General features: G+C 33.9%; 1 long non-coding RNA gene and 1 pseudogene across 1 annotated transcript; both read right to left on the reverse strand.

The window, feature by feature from the left end:
- Positions 1–1,482: 1,482 nt before the first annotated feature.
- LOC126717719 (uncharacterized) lies at positions 1,483–5,807 on the reverse strand. The gene is made up of 2 exons (XR_007652727.1): positions 5,407–5,807; positions 1,483–2,205 (listed from the first exon to the last, which is right to left on the reverse strand). It is a non-coding gene; the product is annotated as an uncharacterized LOC126717719 (long non-coding RNA).
- Positions 3,653–5,400, reverse strand: LOC126717718 (pentatricopeptide repeat-containing protein At2g01740-like; annotated as a pseudogene).
- Positions 5,808–18,467: the final 12,660 nt, after the last annotated feature.

Here is an 18,467-nt window from a genome sequence, read left to right on the forward strand (position 1 = left end):
CTTTAAACTATAGCGATGGATATGTCTCATCTGCTTTGTCTCACTTATGCCTTTATTGTATCCAAACAACGGACAGGAGAGGCCACAGATTGTAGATTGGCAAATAGTTAATGGCAATGTGTACATTTTGAGAGTGAGCACAAGTACTTGCAGAACATGTCCACATGATCTTTGCATCAGGATTCAAAGGTAATTCGTCAAAAAGGACAGATAAGAGTGCAAAAAATGACAAGAGAGAGTACTGCTTGAACATAAAGTAAAAGCCACACTGTTATGCTTGTTACCAAAGATCAATGATGGAAGCCTCACACTACCATACCTACAAGCAATTCTCAACTTTACTATTTATACACTCCTTAAGGAAGCTGAAATCCTCGATAGAAACAACCTATCGCTGAAGTGTCCTACTTTACTCAACCAAAAAGACACCCACTACCCTATAAACTTGCAGACCACTAAACAAACATGAAACATGACATGGGGCCTATATCAATATGCAAGGTAGCTCAGGAACTGACTTGGGCATGTCATGCAGTTTTTTGGTGCTTGTCCAGCTTTCTTTGACCCGCAACTTCTAGCCAGTCCACTACTTTACTATTTATTCAACTTAACCATATGACCAAGGCTTTTGATATTACAACCCTACTTAACAGTGTTTCTCCCCTGTTCATGGAAGTATCTTTTGTAACAATTGTCTGCAACCAATGTCTCACAAATATATGGGGTCCATGGTTATGTAATCCCCACCAACTGCGAGACACGATTGCATGCAACCGATGTATAAGGTTATTTTCTCCTGTTCATGCCATCTGCTTTTCGGCCGAAGCATTTCATGTTTGCTCTTTCTTTTTCCCTCCCTTTGTTAGCCATGTTTTGTTCATGCACTTCACTGGATCATTTAAAGGTGAAGTTTTGTTTCCTTTCCAAAAGAAAAAATTATTACAAAGCAGACAATGATGATGGCTCAAAACATTGAGGATCATTGTATGCATTAAGGAACATGCAATTGGATAACATATACAAATTCTAAAGTTGAGCAAGCGATCAGACATATCTATCATTTCTATGCAATCATGTCAACATTCTCACTTCAGTGAGTCTTATGGACATGAGATCTATATTTGGCTCACATTGTAATAACAAAGGAAAAACTTTATTAAACATCCTCATTAAAAACTCAATTAATCATTCTATCTCATAAGCATATCTCAAAGTCAATTATCCTATTCTTTAATCTTCACTAGAAACTTGAATACAATCACTGTTAGATTATAGACGCCTAATGGGCCTTCTTAAATGAGCATTACATTAAGGTTTGTAACTTCATATGATGTAATTAAGGAATACAAGCATCACGATAGGTCAAAAGACATCAAAGAAATAAAAAATGAGAATTGTAATTGTAAAGGCACGATTTGCTCCTAAATCCCAAATGAAGGGTCAATGGTCCAAAGAGCCAAAAACAATAAATTTGTTAGAGAGTGGGCTTGAAAATGAACTTTCAATGAGATAAGTAGATAGTAGTTACAATAGGTTAGTTATGGTTGGGAAGAATACAACAAACAGTTTAAGCAAGAAAGCTCTCCTCGATCAAGTCTGTGGATGATTTGTTCTTATATATTTCTCTCAGACTTATACAAATTTACTGTTCTTGAGTGTACAATGATTTTTCCTTAGATTTTCTGATGATCCTCTGTAATAGGGTTTTTCTCCTTTATATTCTCCTTCCATTCTTTCATCTCAGCCCTTCACGTGTAGATCAGATTGTTAGCTTTGATATTTGTCCCATCAGCACCTTCCTAAAGTCTTCGGGGATAGATGTAAGGCTGAAGATTACTGTTTAGATATCACCTCCACATTAATGCGGTCAGGGATTAGATGCGGAGTATTTAATACGGTAGTAGCAGCTTTTTTCTCAGATATTTCCCAACTCTCTTTTGTTTTATCCCTATTGGATGTTTATCCTCACCAACACAATTGCTTGTTACCTTGTACTTCATGAAGGGTTGGACCTTTGACTTTAGCCGAGGAGACACTTCTCCGCAGACAACATTTCCCAGTTCCTTATGGCTAGACTTCTTTCACGGTTCATTAACCAGTACGCCCTCGTTAGTATTTACCTGTCCTCGGGCTATCTGACGTCCTCGGACACAGTCCACAACCCAATACTTATATCTGGGCCCTTCTTCCCTACAGTAATATTCCCTGATATTTTGAATAGCTGGTTAGCAGTTTCAAATGTAAAAGAGAAGGATTTTATTGAGAGATAAAGGCAGCTGACTGGTGTACTACCAATGAAATCAGAGGGAGGGTCAAAAGCTAGAAAACAAATTGAACTAATCCATGCAAAAAAGAATGATCACAAGAAAACAGAGCTTTTAAAGAGACTTAAATATTCTACTCTTAAACAATTTATTTGCATATGAAAATCACAATTCAAAATGAATTGTCCCAATAGAGTAAGAATGTATCTGTACTGTGCATAAAAACACATACTCCTTGAGGCAAAGATTGATCAACCAATATAGTCTTAATGATTTCAACGAGACAAAACTTTTAGTTAAGGATATTATTGTAACTTAAAAAGGATAGGAACAACTATAGCAACAAAAAAAATTTAAAAAGTAATGATGGGTCTAAATAATAATTAATAAAGAAAATTAGCTGATGGAAAAACAATTTTGTTACTAAAGAATATACCTGAGAAAAATTAATATTTTGAATTTCATTATATTCATTGCTCAAGGACAAGTATATATTCTGTTACTGAAGAAAATTAGTGGCTGATGAAAAATAATATTGGGCTATATACATGCAACCAAAATGCTAATTAAAGTATCACCCAAAAAAAAAAAAAAAAAAAAAAGAATATCGTACTTAGAAGAGCTTAACACCCTAGCTTTATACCACAAGTCATTTGGAAAGCAAGGTATCTAAAGGCCAAATTAACTATATTTGCTAGGCAAAATCAGAATGTCTGGACATTCAAGACATTTTAGCAAGGAAATACTTCCGTTGTGTAATCTTGTAACTGGCACAGAAAGGTGAAGCTTTTTTCTTCTATTTTATTTTTATTTTTATCTTTAAATTTCAAAACAGAAGGATATATACTTTTTTTGATAAGTAACAGAAGGAAATATACTAACATAAATGTAAAATTATTCTGGACAAAGCTCACATGCATAGCCTGTGCTTCATAACAAGCATGTGAAAATAACTATATATAGCCTTCTCAAATTTCCACAGGCCTTCGATAATGTTTATCTGTACAAATTCAACTTACAGAAGAGGCATATACTGCAACACTACCAAACCTAGAAAAATCTTAGCCCAAAAAAGTAGCAAGAAAAGATCGACAAATACATCAGTTCATAAAAGAAGTCAAGGTACAAGACCAAAAGGTACAAAACTTCATAATAACTTAAATTTGTGAGTACCATAGAAAGGTTCAGGAAGGCCATATCAAAGGCCAAATGCTCAGCAGAAAAGAGACGTGCAAATTGCAATGGCAACACTCTTAATATTTTACTGGGATCTTTAAGCACATTTGAGTTCATAAAACCTATGCCACCATTTACCTACCAAAAAACAAATAAACAAATAAAACCTATGCCGAAAACAAAGAAACATATACTTAGAGATAAAGGAATCAGGAGCACCAAATTTTCCTTTGATCCTGAATAAATGGCTTTTCAAAATGAATCATCACTCACGTTAGAACCTAACAACTATATATATATACACACACATAAATATCGATGCCAAATGGTACCATTTTTCCCTACTTTTCCAGTACATTCCAATCTTGCACAGCAAGACAACATAGTGGAAGGCATTTCTGTATTCTAATGAAACCACTGCCTAGCTCCCCCCTGGGAGGACACAAAAAAAGTACATTAGATGACTATGAAATTTATCTCCGACAGTGAGATATACAAGAATAAGAAGCATGGCCTCTAATGTTTACCTAATTATATGTACATTAGCAACAAAGCTTGTACAAGGTCACAAAGTATATGCAGACCTCCATGAGAGAACTGGTAAATACCAAGTAAGTTGTATACTAATTCAGAATTTATTATGTCCCTCTAGTTTACTTCCTGTATTTACATGTCCTCTCTTTCCCATTTTGTCGTGCAAACCCGAAATGGCAACTTCATTACCCTCCTTTAAGAATAAGATAGCCCCTAATCAGAATATCATAAACTGCAGAGTCAGGATTAATTCCCCTTTTCAACATATCATCAAAAACTTGTTCTGCTTCAATCATGAGCCCCTTATTAGCTAAACCAAATATGAGAGAGTTATAAGCCTATGAGTTAACAAATCAGGTTCAACACCCTCCCGAACCATTTTATTCTCGAGTCTAAAAGCCTCCACCAAGTTTCCTTGCTTGCACTGTCCAGCGAGCCAAGATGTATACACATACTTGTCAGGAACAAATCCTGCCTCTAACACCTCTGTAAAGACCCTTTCAACTTACCTTCCTTGCACATTCCATCGATTAGAACAGTGTAAAAAATTTCATTGGCCTTTTCCTGGCAAAAAAAACCTCAAGCCTCCTGCAAATGCCCATGCTTGGATAGGCCATCCATCAGGGTTGAAAGAGATACAATATCAGGTTCAAAACTTCTAGCCAATAATTCTTTGTACACATTCGAAGCTGCTTTCAATTTCCCAGCTTTAAAATGTGCATCCATAATAGTTGCGAACATCATCTTATCTAGAAAATGTCCACTCCTTACCATATCTTCCACAATCTCCATCACTTTATCCAACCTACCATTAGTACAAAACCTGAAATTACCACCCCGTATTCTGCTTAACAAACCTAAACCCTTGATCACACATTTTACCTATATACTTCACTGCATTATCCACGTTGCCCTCCTTAAAGTAACCATCTACAATTACTATCGATGTAATTAGGATGAACTCCAACCCCCAACATTTTATACAACAAGCACTCGTCTCATTTGCAAAGGCCATCAATTAAAGCAGTATAAGTAACCACTTTCGGCAGAAGTGAACATTCCCTCATTTTCTCAAGCAACTTGAGCGCAACCTCCAAATTTCCAGCCTTAAACAATAATCATCAATCAACGAAGTAAAAGTAACCAAATTTAGGGACACCCCATCACTCACCATATTTTCCTAAAAAGCCTATACCCCAAACCCAAATCCTTAACTTTACCAAACAGCATTTCCACATATGATCAAACCCATATACACAAAAGCCTTTCTCTTCAATTTTAGCTTACAAAACCCTTTAAACAATAGCCGAATCGGGTTTACAGTTAAAGTACTCGCCTAGACGTATCGTTTTGAGCGTAAGAAATGTGTCCTAGTTTACATACAGAGAAAAAAAAAATGATGGAATTGAAAGAGGATGGGTGGGGAGTGTACCCTTTAGAGAGCTAAGTGGAGCCCGAAGGAATTTGAGAGAGAGAGAAAGAGAGGTAGGCGCGGTTGGAAGCTTCTCTGTTCATGCATTTTCTCCATTCGTGGAAGTGAATGGTCCTCGCTCTTCACAGCTTGAGCGGTTGAGGAGCCCAACCATGAAGTTGGTCTAATATTGGCTAACATCAAAACTTTTCAAAATTATCCAAATTATTTCCCTTTCCTCCTTTAGTATACACATTACTTATGCTCCTCTCTATCTTTAGCTACTATTTATTTTATCCACAACATTAGTTGCCCAAACATTCCCTCTCCCACATAATCATCATCATGCAGTCATTGTAAGATTTGTGCAGTCAAGATAAATTATTGGACTTGGAGGAGTTGTGCTTAAGAAACAAATTGATTATTTTAGAAGAGTCTTGTTAATAATTTGGTAATGGTTCTAACCAAAAGGTAGTTTTTGTATTTTACCCAACATTAAACCTAAAGGTCCTAAACCTTATTATTCTCCTAAAAATAAATATATTAAATTACGCTTTTACCTAACTAAGTTTAGGGTTGTTTTCATTTCTATCCTTTTAAGTTTATGTCCATCATTATAAGTGATTTGACCATTAAGTGCCAAATAAAAACATAAACGCACACCAAAACTTATTATTAATTATAGTATAAACTTCAATGAATTTTTAATATGTTCATAAAACTAATATTTACCTTTGTAATAAATTTTCATTACTTATTTTTAAAAAAATGTAATGAACATAAACAAAATTCATTGTATCAAAATAATGAAAATTATGTTAAGAGTAAAAATCCAACCAATTATCTTCTTTTTTCTTACTAAAATGGAGCAATCAATAATGGACAATTAGCATATTCTACCAAATGATTGTTGAGGTACAAATTTTTGGGCCATAATCTTATTAGCCCACTCGCTAAAATATACCTACACAAGCCTATGAACTATTTTAAGCCCACATAAACATTTCCCACATATTACCCAAATATTTTCCATGTTATTGGGCTCCCACAAATATTCCCCATATAAGCCCCATAAATTACCTTGAGCCCTCTCACAAATACTGCCCATTATATCCTACATATTATCCAACTTGAGTTTTCCACAAAAATAGTTATCACATTACTACCAGATTGGGCCACAAAATTACACTATCTCCACAAGAAAGCCCAAAATTATTTAACTTGTGAGCAAAACCCAAAAAGCTCAACAAAACTCTCTTATAAAGCCCGTTGCTACACGGCACCCTAAAACCCGTTGCTACACAGCACCTCTTAAAAGCTCGTTGCTACACGACACCTCTAAAGCCCATTGCTACACGACACCCTAAAGCCCATTGCTATACGACAACTCTTAAAAGCCTATTGCTACACGGCATCCTAAAGTCCGTTGCTACATGGCACTCTAAAACCCGTTGTTATACGACACCTCTAAAAACCTGTTGCTACACGGCAATATTTTTGCAAAATCCTACAAAGCCCAAATATTATTTTGGCACCTATTTTACAAAGCCCAAATACTATTTTAGCACCTATTTTATATAAACTAAAGTCCCTAACTCATGAGAAATATAATTACTCATCCCTCAAAAAATACTTCTTTTACAAAATTTATAAAAGCCCATGTATATCACCCATGGCATAACTACTCATTTTTGTAGAGATGACCAAGTCCAAAAAAGCTCAACTACAAAGCCCAGTTGAGCCAGTCCAGCTCACTTACAAATCCCTGCAGCTGAAACTCACGTGAGCTGTCCAGTCAAGCTTCAACATAACTTGACAACTGGGGCCCATTGCCATCAGTTCCAACTTGTCCAATCAGATCAAAATAGGACACATGTCCAGCAAGGGTTAAACTCTTCCTTGCCAAGCTGAATTCCATCATTTCTCATGTGACATAAAGCTGGGATGACATGACATAAGGCTGGGAAGCTTCAGCCAGCTGTTTTTCCTTTCTTCTCTAACCCATTCGGTTAAAGACTAAGGGTAGTTGTGAGAGTTTCTGGAACAACTGGAAATCAGTTCATTTTCATGCCAAAAACGTGTACTCTCTAGTTCATGGACCAAGCACATGAACCCTAAATGGGTAAATTTAGGGAAATGTGGTTTGGAGAGCACCAAAGGGATCTCCAGCAGAGTTCCCTGCAAAGGGCTCCAAGATTGACACCTGGCTTGGGGTGATACAATCTGTACTAGGGAGCTCTGATTCTAGCAACAGCAAAACCAAGATCATTAGCCTAATACATGTTTTAATCCCATCAACTAAGGTCAATCAGCATTTAATGTTAGGTCAGAACTCCAGCTGCCATTACCCAAAACAGCAAAGAACATTCCAAAGCTGAGCTTACCACTCTTGGCCAAATCCTAGGAACGATTCTCTAAAGATTTTCTGAAAAATTGAGGATGATTTAGTAGAGATTATTTGCTAATTACTCCCTCAAACTCAAGTATAAATGGAACTCTCCACTAATACTTCAACACACACTAAGAGATAGACCAATAAAGAAGAACTCTCTCAAAAAAACTTTTCTATTCTCCTCACTCTAATTTTCTAAAAGCTCTTAGTGAGGTTCTGAGTCTCTAAGTCCTTAGTTTCAAGCTTAGAAACTAAGCTCTTCAACCCATAGCTCACAAATACCTCTCACACCTCTACTCGTAAGTTTTTACCTATCCCCAGCAGAAAAGCTCCAACAGCTTTACTAAACCCTACCACTCACTACTCATACCACTCAAAATGATCCTCTCTACTCACCACATATATTATATTCATGAGTATGCCCTGGCATCATAATAATCTTGTTGCGCAAGCTAGAATCTCTCTCTCTCTCTGAATCTCACACTAAGTTTCCTCATTACTTGCTATAATGGAAACTATTATTTGTTTATTCATTTACTATTGAAGGTTATGATGTAATTGTTACCATAGAGTTTTCTCCTCATATTGTCATATTAGAAGACTCTTCTCCAGAACAAATGGATGATGAGTTTGAAGATATAGATGCTTTCCTTAATCTGTGAAATAGTTAACGGCTGGAGGTTTATGTTGTTTTGTCTCATTTTACCGCTGAATATTTTACTGCTAGAATATTTTACTGTTGGGTTATTTCTTTATCGTAGTATGCTTTTTATTGTGCTGACGTGTCTGCTGCAGGAGGTGTTTTTGGGCCATCTCATAACCCTTGCCAATCCTATCCTAGGCCCAAGGTATAAAAAGAAGGCAAACTCTTCGAAAAACTTCACCGATGGCCTTTGAGCCATGCTTCAAGCCCATCGTCGAGTTTCGGTTTAGGCCCCTAACCCAACATAAATCTCATTTGTCAAAAGGAATACTTTTTTGCCCCCAACAATGATATATGTAAAAAGTTTTTTTCAAGAGTTGGGTCAACACAAGCTTGAATCCTAATCTGAATCTAGTTTGGATTTGATGTGATTTCCTTTGTAAAGTTGTGATTTTCAATTCTTGTTTGTTGGCATTAATTTCATGTCAAATTTGATTGTAATTCAATTAATCATTTATCTGTATTTTTGTGGGATTAAACGTAATGGGTATAGTGTTCAATTTGGTGAAGAACTGTGAAGAATAGGGTATTTCGTGACTGGCACGACTGCTACAATTTGCAAAAGGTCACGTGAGGAGCACATGTTGGAAGTTCAAACGTCTCAAGTGTTAGAGGCAACTTGCAACTTGCTCGTGACTTGGCTGACTCGCGATTGACTTGCGACTAACTCGTGAAATGCTACTAACAACTGTTTTATGTGTGTTTCCCTCATCTATGTAGCCACACTATAAAAGCCCACATTACCCACAAAATCATAAGAAGAGTTTCAGAGAGAAAACCCTAGAAATCCATTGGAGAGTTAGAGATTGCAAACCAACAATCATCTACACATTTCTCTTAGTTTTCTTCACTCTCTTCCCTTTCAAATTCCATATCCTATGAGACAAACTTAGCCCAAACATAATCCATGCCCATTCAGAGTGTAGAGAGTTAATTTGGAGCATTTGGGAAGCATTGGGTTCATGTTAATCTTTGGTAGGAGCAATTGGTGATAATTGCATGGTCCAAAAGCTAGTAAAGACAAGACTCGGTGAAGTCTGTTAGTAGCTAGGGCTTGGAGGGCTCAAGTACAGTGGGCAAACTAGGCTTGGAGGGTCTATTTGTATTCATGTAATCCAAATGATTTACTAGTGGATCATTTCAGCTTATAGGTTCGCGGAAAGGTTTTTCTGCCAAGTTCTCCGGTTTTTCTTTTTGATAACACATCGCGGTGTTATCTTGTGTTTGCTTTTTTCTTCCCTTACTACTTGTGCTTTTTACTTAATTGTCAATTATGTTTATCCATGCACTAGTTAATAGTCCTGGTTGATTGTGCATTTATTACTCTTGTTCCACATTGTTTAGAGTAGATTAAAAAGCAAACTAGCCGTAATTTTAAAATTGGGGGTCTAAACTCATTCTAGTATTTATTCTAGTGAGCTTTCATCCTTTAATTGCTTACTTCCTTTGGTTCAAATTGAATTGGATATACCTTTTTTAAGTTGATTAAGGCACATGTCAAAATTGAGTCCATTAAACAAATTCACTTGTGCCTTTTTTATGCAATGTGCATGCTAACTCGTGCAACTCTGATAAAACCTCCTAGAATTAGTTTCGAACTCTTTTAAAAGGCATATCCTTGCATTAAAATTCATTTTAAGCACAAATTAATTATTAAATGTTATTCCAAGATGAAATATAAAATGTATGAATTAACACAAAAAAGTATGATAATTCTCTTTAATGATGATATAAATATACAAAATTAAGTTTATTATAAATGTATATTAGTTGTACTAAGTAGCATGGTTTGCATAAGAGGTTCTCGATGGATGGTGGTCTTTAACGCTAAACTACATGTAGGGTTCTTGGCTATCCTTTACGTGCGTCAACTTTTGGCCATGTGTCACTATATTGACGGTCCAATGCATATGAACAGGAGACCCAAGCCAAGGCCTACAATGTTCCCTAGTGTCTGCATGAATGGTGTTAGTGGTATAGGTCATTATTGGAGGCTTTTCACAGCCTCTAACACTTGCATTTAAGAGTTTTTGGCGATCCTTAATGTATGTGTGGGTTATGTCAAGTGGCACATGTTGTATTAGAGATTTTCAACAAATTCTAACACCTTAAGGTATGTTTGGTTGGGGTGAAAACATGGAGGATAGAAAATAAGGAGAGGAAAATAGGGTGGAAAATGACATTTTCCATTGTTTGGTTGAGAGGGGAAGGGGGAGAGAAAAGTGATGGGGCCCACAAGTTTTCTCTCCTCCCCCTTCAAAATACAATCTTTCCAAATTGGAGAGAAAATTGGAGTGAAATGTGGAAAAAATATTTGGACAAAACTCCCCCCACCTCTTTTAACGTTTCTGGCTCTTTTTTTTTTACTTTTCCTTTGTAACGTTGGCTTTTTGTTTTTGTTTTTTCTTTCTTTGGTTTTGTTAGGTGGTGGGTTCTTCTTCTTTTCCTTCTTTTTTTTTCTTAATTTTTATTTTTATTATTTTTTTAAAAAAACATTTTTGGATGATTTCTTATGCTATTTTTTGAAATGTCCACTTTCATCTATACACAATTTAAAAAAAATTATAATGTATTACTTTTTGTTTAATTTAATAGGGACATGATGGTAAATTTATACAAACCTTGTTTTCAACCAAACCAAAAAGTTTTCCATCCCTCAACTTTTCCACCCTCTCAACCAAACATAAATGAGGAAAACTAAAAACTTTTCTATCCTTCTACTTTTCCATCCTCTCTCTATTTTCTATTCTCTCACTTTTCCATCCTCCCAACCAAACGGACCCTAAAACTAAAAGTGTGTGTGGATTGTGTAGGGTGGCACAATTTGCTGTGCATGGATTGGGTAAAAAGTACTTTTTGGTAGTTTCTAACTCTAAATCACACTTAAGGGATTTTATGAGTCCCAAACAAGTAATTGTAATTAATTTCTTCTTTTAGTAAATGATAGGAAAATCTTAACCTCAAAATTCTATTTATATCTAGAGCTTGGACCCTAAAACTATTCATCATTTATGTCTGTTTAGACTTTAGATCAAACTTCTGTTTTATGTGAATCTGTTTAGATCAAACTTTAATTAAAACTTAATTTAAAAAGCTTGTCGATGGATAATCAAATTTAATTACAGGGACCAAACGGACCCTAAAACTAAAAGTGTGCGTGGATTGTGTAGGGTGGCACAATTTGCTGTGCGTGGATTGGGTAAAAAGTACTTTTTGGTAGTTTCTAACTCTAAATCACACTTAAGGGATTTTATGAGTCCCGAACAAGTAACTGTAATTAATTTCTTCTTTTAGTAAATGATAGGAAAATCTTAACCTCAAAATTCTGTTTATATCCAGAACTTGGACCTTAAGGGTCCGTTTGGATTGAGCTTATTTTTGCTGAAACTAAAAACTGAAACTGAAAACACTGTAGCAAAATAATTTTTAAATGTGTGAATAGTATCATGGGACCCATTTTTAATGAAAAAGTTACTGAAAAGTGAAATTTGTGGGTCCGTGAACCGTACACGAATGCACTGTTCACGGTTGACTTGGTCAAATAGTGCGGCTGGAAAAAAAAAAAATCAGAAAACGCAGCTCAGGATTCAGCGGAAAACACTGAATCCAAATGGGCACTAAAACTATTCATCATTTATGTCTGTTTAGACTTTAGATCAAACTTCTGTTTTATGTGAATCTGTTTAGATCAAACTTTAATTAAAACTAATTTAAAAAGCTTGTCGATGGATAATCAAATTTAATTACAGGGACCTTCAAGCTTGGTAGCTGTTGACTTTTACCAAAGAAAGTGAAAGGTAGCTTGTGGTAATTTCGTAGAAGATCCACTAAACTCGGAAAAAAGTAAGGCTTCACAATGGTTGATTTTAATTTTAGTTTAAGTTCTCTACCCCTGCCTTCCCCAACAAAAAATCCCAACCCCACCATTTTGCCTTAAAAAAAACCCACGTATTTAAAAATTGGTTACACTGTCCACTCTTAATGTTGAACTTGAACCCCTAAAAAACGAACCGAATGGAACATGACATAATGCCTATAATGTAAATCCTGACATCCACGTGCTTGCAAATAGTATATTACACAAACTGATCCATACTTGTAAAAGGGGAATAAAACAAAATGGAAAACCCTGTAAAGGGTATGAGCTACGCAAAACAATATACATGTTCATCCAAAACAAAATGAAAATACAATATATAATATTTTCTCATATTGCTTATTGATTTGATAACTGCTTAATTGTGGTGAAAATATAGTTATTTGAGTGGATCACTTAATCGGGGTAATTTGATAATAAAATTGCTCAGTTCGCCACAAAACAGATTTTTCAAAATTATTTTAAAAAATTTAAATGTTTTTCCAAAAAAAAAAAAGGGAATTAAAAGTTAACATGTGCTCTACGGATATTAATTTAGAAAAGATTTTTAGAAATCTTTTATGAGAAAATAAATATATACTGATTTTTTTATTATAAATTTATATATATATATATATTTTATGAAAGTGTTATAAATTTTTTTTTTTTTTAAATGATCTATTAACAAATGTTTCAAAGGCAATTGTTAACCAAACTCAAAAAATTAAAAAAAATTAAAGTTAATTATATTAACTCCTAAATGATTAAATTCTATTACAGTAGCAAACATGCTTTGGCCAAATGGTCTTTAAAGAATAATTTATATGACTCTTTTGATTTGACATGTAGCCCTCCTTATTTTGTATATCCGAAGTCAGGGAGGAATTGTTGGCCCCTCCTCTCTTTGTAATTAATTTCTTTGCTTGTTAATAAAATCTATCCATTCCATTAAAAAAAATCCTCTTATGATTTCTAATAAAATCTCAATTGATCCCAAGGTCCAAGAGCATATTCAAGCCATTCTAGCTCCATTGTGGAACATGAGTACTGCAAGTTACCTATATAATATGGGTAATGGGGCAAGCCGGCAAGGCGTGAGAACGCAGGGTGTTGGGTCCCTCGTTAATCCACAAGTCAGTACAGATAGTTGGTATAGTGTCAGCATCACTGTACCGTTAAACCCCGAGCAACAAGTGACCTTTTGTGTTTTTTGTTTATCATGATTCATGAAAGAAAGTTCTATAAATTTAGAAGCAGAACAAAGCCTATAGTTGTGGCTGTTGGGGGGACAAATTAAACCTACAGCACAAACCTTCAAAAATCAAAACCCATTACAAGGAATACCAAAAAAAAAAAAAAAAAAAAATCCTATTAATTTCAGGACTATCTCTCTTTTTTTAAACAAGATAAAAAGAAAGAAAAAGCTTTAAAAGTTTAAAGCTTTTTCTCTCTCTCCATGTTGATTCTTCAAGGGATAGCAACATTATCGAAAGGCCAAGACAGCTGCTTTTCTTCTTAATTTTTATCTAGAACTCTCTCTCTCTCTCTCTCTCTTCATATTTGTTTAGCTTATCCTCTGGAATTTTTTCCAGCAAAAGTGCACAAACATTAAGAGGCTTGTGTAAGTGTAAGGTCCAAGCATTTGTTTGGCTGAATTCAAAGCCATATCCCTGTCCCAGGTGATCAGTACGTAGCTTCCTTTAATTTCTTAGGCTTGACACTTCAAAAATCTTTTCGTTTTAATAATATGACCTTGATAGGAAGATAAGCCTAGCAAGAGCCATACACTATAAGATTGCTATTAAACTTTTTCAACGGCTACAAAGAGACACAGTAATAATGGAATATATTTAACCTAATATCTTAGTCAATTCATATTAGTCCATTAATCACTACAATTAAAAAAAATAAAATAATTTCTTTCATTTTCAATGTGGGACTAAACATTTTTACTAACTCCTCATCTTCTATATTCACTCCCATATTTTTACATTTATATTTTAATATTTACTCATTTTAATTAATTAATATTAAAATGTTCCATCAAGACGACGTATAGCAATCCCATGTCAGGACCTTGAAATCCTTTTTGGCTAGTCACTTTAAAGTGTTTTGTAGTAAATTGGGTTGGGATGAAAGTGATAGGGACGTTCTTACCCAAAAAGGGAACAATGATAGAAACAAATCGATCAAGAGCTAGCAATGTCTAATATGATTTTGAAAATAAGCCCTTTCAAGCTCTCTCTTAGAAGTCATGTCATATAGCTGTTTAACTCAAAAGGTAATACATTTTAGTCGAAAATTTGCTCTTCATAAAGTATAGGACTAGAAAATCATTGCTTGGAATTTCGCCAACCCAGCTCTTAATAACTAGGAGTTAGCAATCCCATGAGTGACAGAACCTTGAAATCTTTTATGGCTAGTCACTTTAAAGTGTTTTGTAGTAAATTAGATCGTGATGAAAACTAATGAAAGATTGAAAATTTGAAAGTGATAGGGACATTCTTACCCAAAAGGGAACAATGATAGAAACAAATCGATCAAGAACTAGCAATCTCTAATATGATTTTGGAAATAAAGCCCTTTCAAGCTCTATCTCTTTAAAGTCATGTCATATACCTGTTTAACTCAAAAGGTAATCCATTTTAGTCGAAAATTTGCTCTTCATGAAGTATAGGACTAGAAGTCATTGCTTGAAATTTCGCCAACCCAGACTCTTACTAGGAGTTAGGACCACTTGCTTAAAAATCTTCAACCAAAAAAAAAAAAAAATGAAAGAAGAAGAAGAAAGGAGAGAAACAAAAAATTGGAAGTGCAGAACATGTATATTTAGATCATCCTTGAGAGGTCTTCTTATTCTTATTCTTTTTTCTTTTCTTTTTTTGGGTGTGAAAATCTTTGTTTTGGGCTATGAATTTTAAATAAATTTTATTTAAAACACTATTAAGACATAACCATGGACAATAGTTTCATGTATACCTTTCATATATTGCATCGACAATAACAGTCTCAAATTTTTTGTATCAGTTATAGACTCTCAACATATTATTAGTTAGGGTAGGATACATGTATTGTTTGCCGCTACTGTATTCTATTTGTAGTCATATACTATATAATAAAAGAATTATTATATGTTATAGATGCATTTTTCCTTTTTACCCATTTATTTTGTATTCTCGGTGTCTTTTATTTCAACTAGTAAAAAAAATCCTAACTACGCCATTTTATTTATTTATTTGATAGTTGGAGGAGAAAAAAATTGAACATTTTACGTATTTGTTGAATACACTAAAAAAAAAAGAAAAAAAAGGGTAGCCTAATATTAAATTTTCGGAGAAATTTGATTATTATTTTTTCCTCAACTGCGTCCATGGAAAGAAATTATGGGGCAGTTATGAAAGCTTTTCTTAAAAATTAGGCTCTTATTCCTTGCAATTTTAGAAAGTCATCATGGATTAACTGAGTAGAAAACACCAACGAGTTGACAAGCTCCTATGGTCCCAAAATTTTCTTTACTTGGCAGAAATATCCATGTTGGAGCAAGTCACACTTGCCAAGAAACCAGTAATATTGCTTTATTTACCAAAAGATAAGGATTTGCTGCAAATTAGTTTGCAGCAACTCTTACAAAAATACACATATGTCAATGCCTCAAATAGACACTTATCCAGACTTATATTTAAATAAAAACTTACTTGTCAAGATTGAATTTTTCACCAAATAGCCACTTGACACATGCATTTTGCAAAAGTTGCTGCAATTTATTTTGCAGCAAATCCTTCTCCTTAACAAAATTATTCAAAGCATATTATGAGAAGATGATTTTTGAAGCCATCTTGCAGATCTTGGATATCGACTGAAATTTTAGATTACCTTCCAAACCATCAATTAATAGATACCCATGAGATTCAATTAATTTGTCTATTTTTTAAATTCCTTTCATATCTATATTCATATATTTTTAATTGACATTAATAATTATATATATATATATATATATATATATGCACACACACAAATACAAGAAAAACCATGTATAATATAAAATTATAAAATGAGTAAAATAAAATAAAAATTTATTTTTGTAATCGAAATAAAATAAATTTTAAAGAGTAAAAGAATAGACACTCTTGTAGCCTCATTTAACAGTAGAATCATTCAACAAACCTCAACCTTCGTAAATAAAGTTAGATTTGTTTAAAATCAAATTAACACTACAAATTTTCACATGAATAGTATATTAACGCAAAGCATAATATATATAAAGAAGAAAATAAACTTATTTACCTTATATGTGACTTGTGATAATAAGTTTATCTGTAAAAGGGGGAAAAAAAAAGGCTTGATGGTGATTAATTGCGAAGAAATCTTCTAGAGAGAGAGAGAGAGAGCAAAAAAGAATATATGCTTTTTTTTTCTTTTTTCTTTTCAGTTTTTAACTTGACACTAATCACTTTTCAAGGAAAAAAAAAGTTAATAGATATGAGATATATTTGATTTTAAGTTGCTATAAAAGTACGATATTATACTGTACAACCAAAATTATGAACAACTTTTACTCTTGAAGGCTTTAGGTAATTGTTTAAATAAACTAAAGTTAAAGTTGGCATCACCTTTAATAAGCATACCAAATCATTCATGGAACAGGCAAATTTGTAAATGAGTGAATATCATGCGATTCAATTTTATACTCTCTATATCAAAGTTGGTTCTACCAACCTCCCAAATAGTATTTACTCATTTGGCTTGTTAGTTGTTACAAGAGGCTCTTGGTATGCCTGTCATGACATATATTTTATGTATTTGCATAGCTTACCTCAATTATGTGAGCAGTATGAAGCATTTGCACAAACAAACAAATTAATAGGAACATGCATTGAGCACTTTATATATGTTGATTCTTGATCAATGCATGTTCCTATTGACACCACAACATATACAAAGATGGTTAAAAATCAGGTTTTTTTTTTTTTTTTTGTCACTAAATCCTTTACACCCATTTGGACAAGGACTTAAATATAGTCATTTATCTAAATTTCTAACTCTTCTGTACAATAATTGTGACAATCATTGTTTGGCCACTAAGACATAGGCACAATCAATGTCCATGAACACAAGGATTTCGTATTCATCTGCCATTAATTATTAAGTTTTAACTACTACATGAAATGACACGGTATCTTTGTGTATCTTTCCAAAATTCTTTTGTTTCCTTTTTCTCCAATTATGGACTATACAGAACTTCTACTCACATTGCTATTATTAACTTCATATCATTTTGAACTAGAAATATTCCATGGCTCCAATTCGAGAGTACCTGTACTGCTCATGATCTTGACACATGAAACATGAATTTGTTGTATTGTGAGGGTCGTTTTGATGAAAAAGAACTATCAGATGATAACAGAACCCGTGAAATTATATTATCTTCAACTCAGTCTAGTACAATACTCTTTTTCATGATGTAACCGGCCCCATGCTATTCCAGAGAATGGTTTACTGTGTCACATTTGGCCATATGCGGAAAAAAAATCTGAAACCTTCCGTGCATGGATTAAAAAATTACGATGGGTGCCATGAAAATTTATGCTCTATTAGTCTCATCATTTGTGAGAAAGAAAACAAAGACTAAACTCAATCCTTGGATTTACATTACTACACAAATTGTGGAAAGTGATACATGCATTAATGGCAAAATGACAAAAATCTCATGATGAAAATGATTTCAGAGTATTCATGAAGCGACTTTTGGCAAGAATTGTAGACATTCAAGAAAGTATGGTTAGTTTCAGAGTTTTTTTTTTGGGGAACTAGTTTCACAGTATTTTCAGTGCTTGTAATTTTGTTCTTACATGTTTATGCAGCTACCTTTAACCGCGAGAATGATCGCTTCAACTTAATTTAAAATATATATATATATATATATATATTTTTATAGATATGATAGGATGCCTTTTATCATTGATAGGCAAGACACTAATAGGTTTTTTGGTATAAGTAGTGATTGAATCCAGATCTTTCAATCAATGATAAGTGAAATTTACAGTTGAGTTAACTGGAACTTATTAGGTGGTGAAGTTTGGTGCTTCGTGCTCGATCAGTTTTCCCTTGACATACTTTATATTTGATAA

The sequence above is a fragment of the Quercus robur genome, chromosome 3 (assembly GCF_932294415.1).
Source record: "Quercus robur chromosome 3, dhQueRobu3.1, whole genome shotgun sequence".
NCBI lineage: Eukaryota > Viridiplantae > Streptophyta > Magnoliopsida > Fagales > Fagaceae > Quercus > Quercus robur.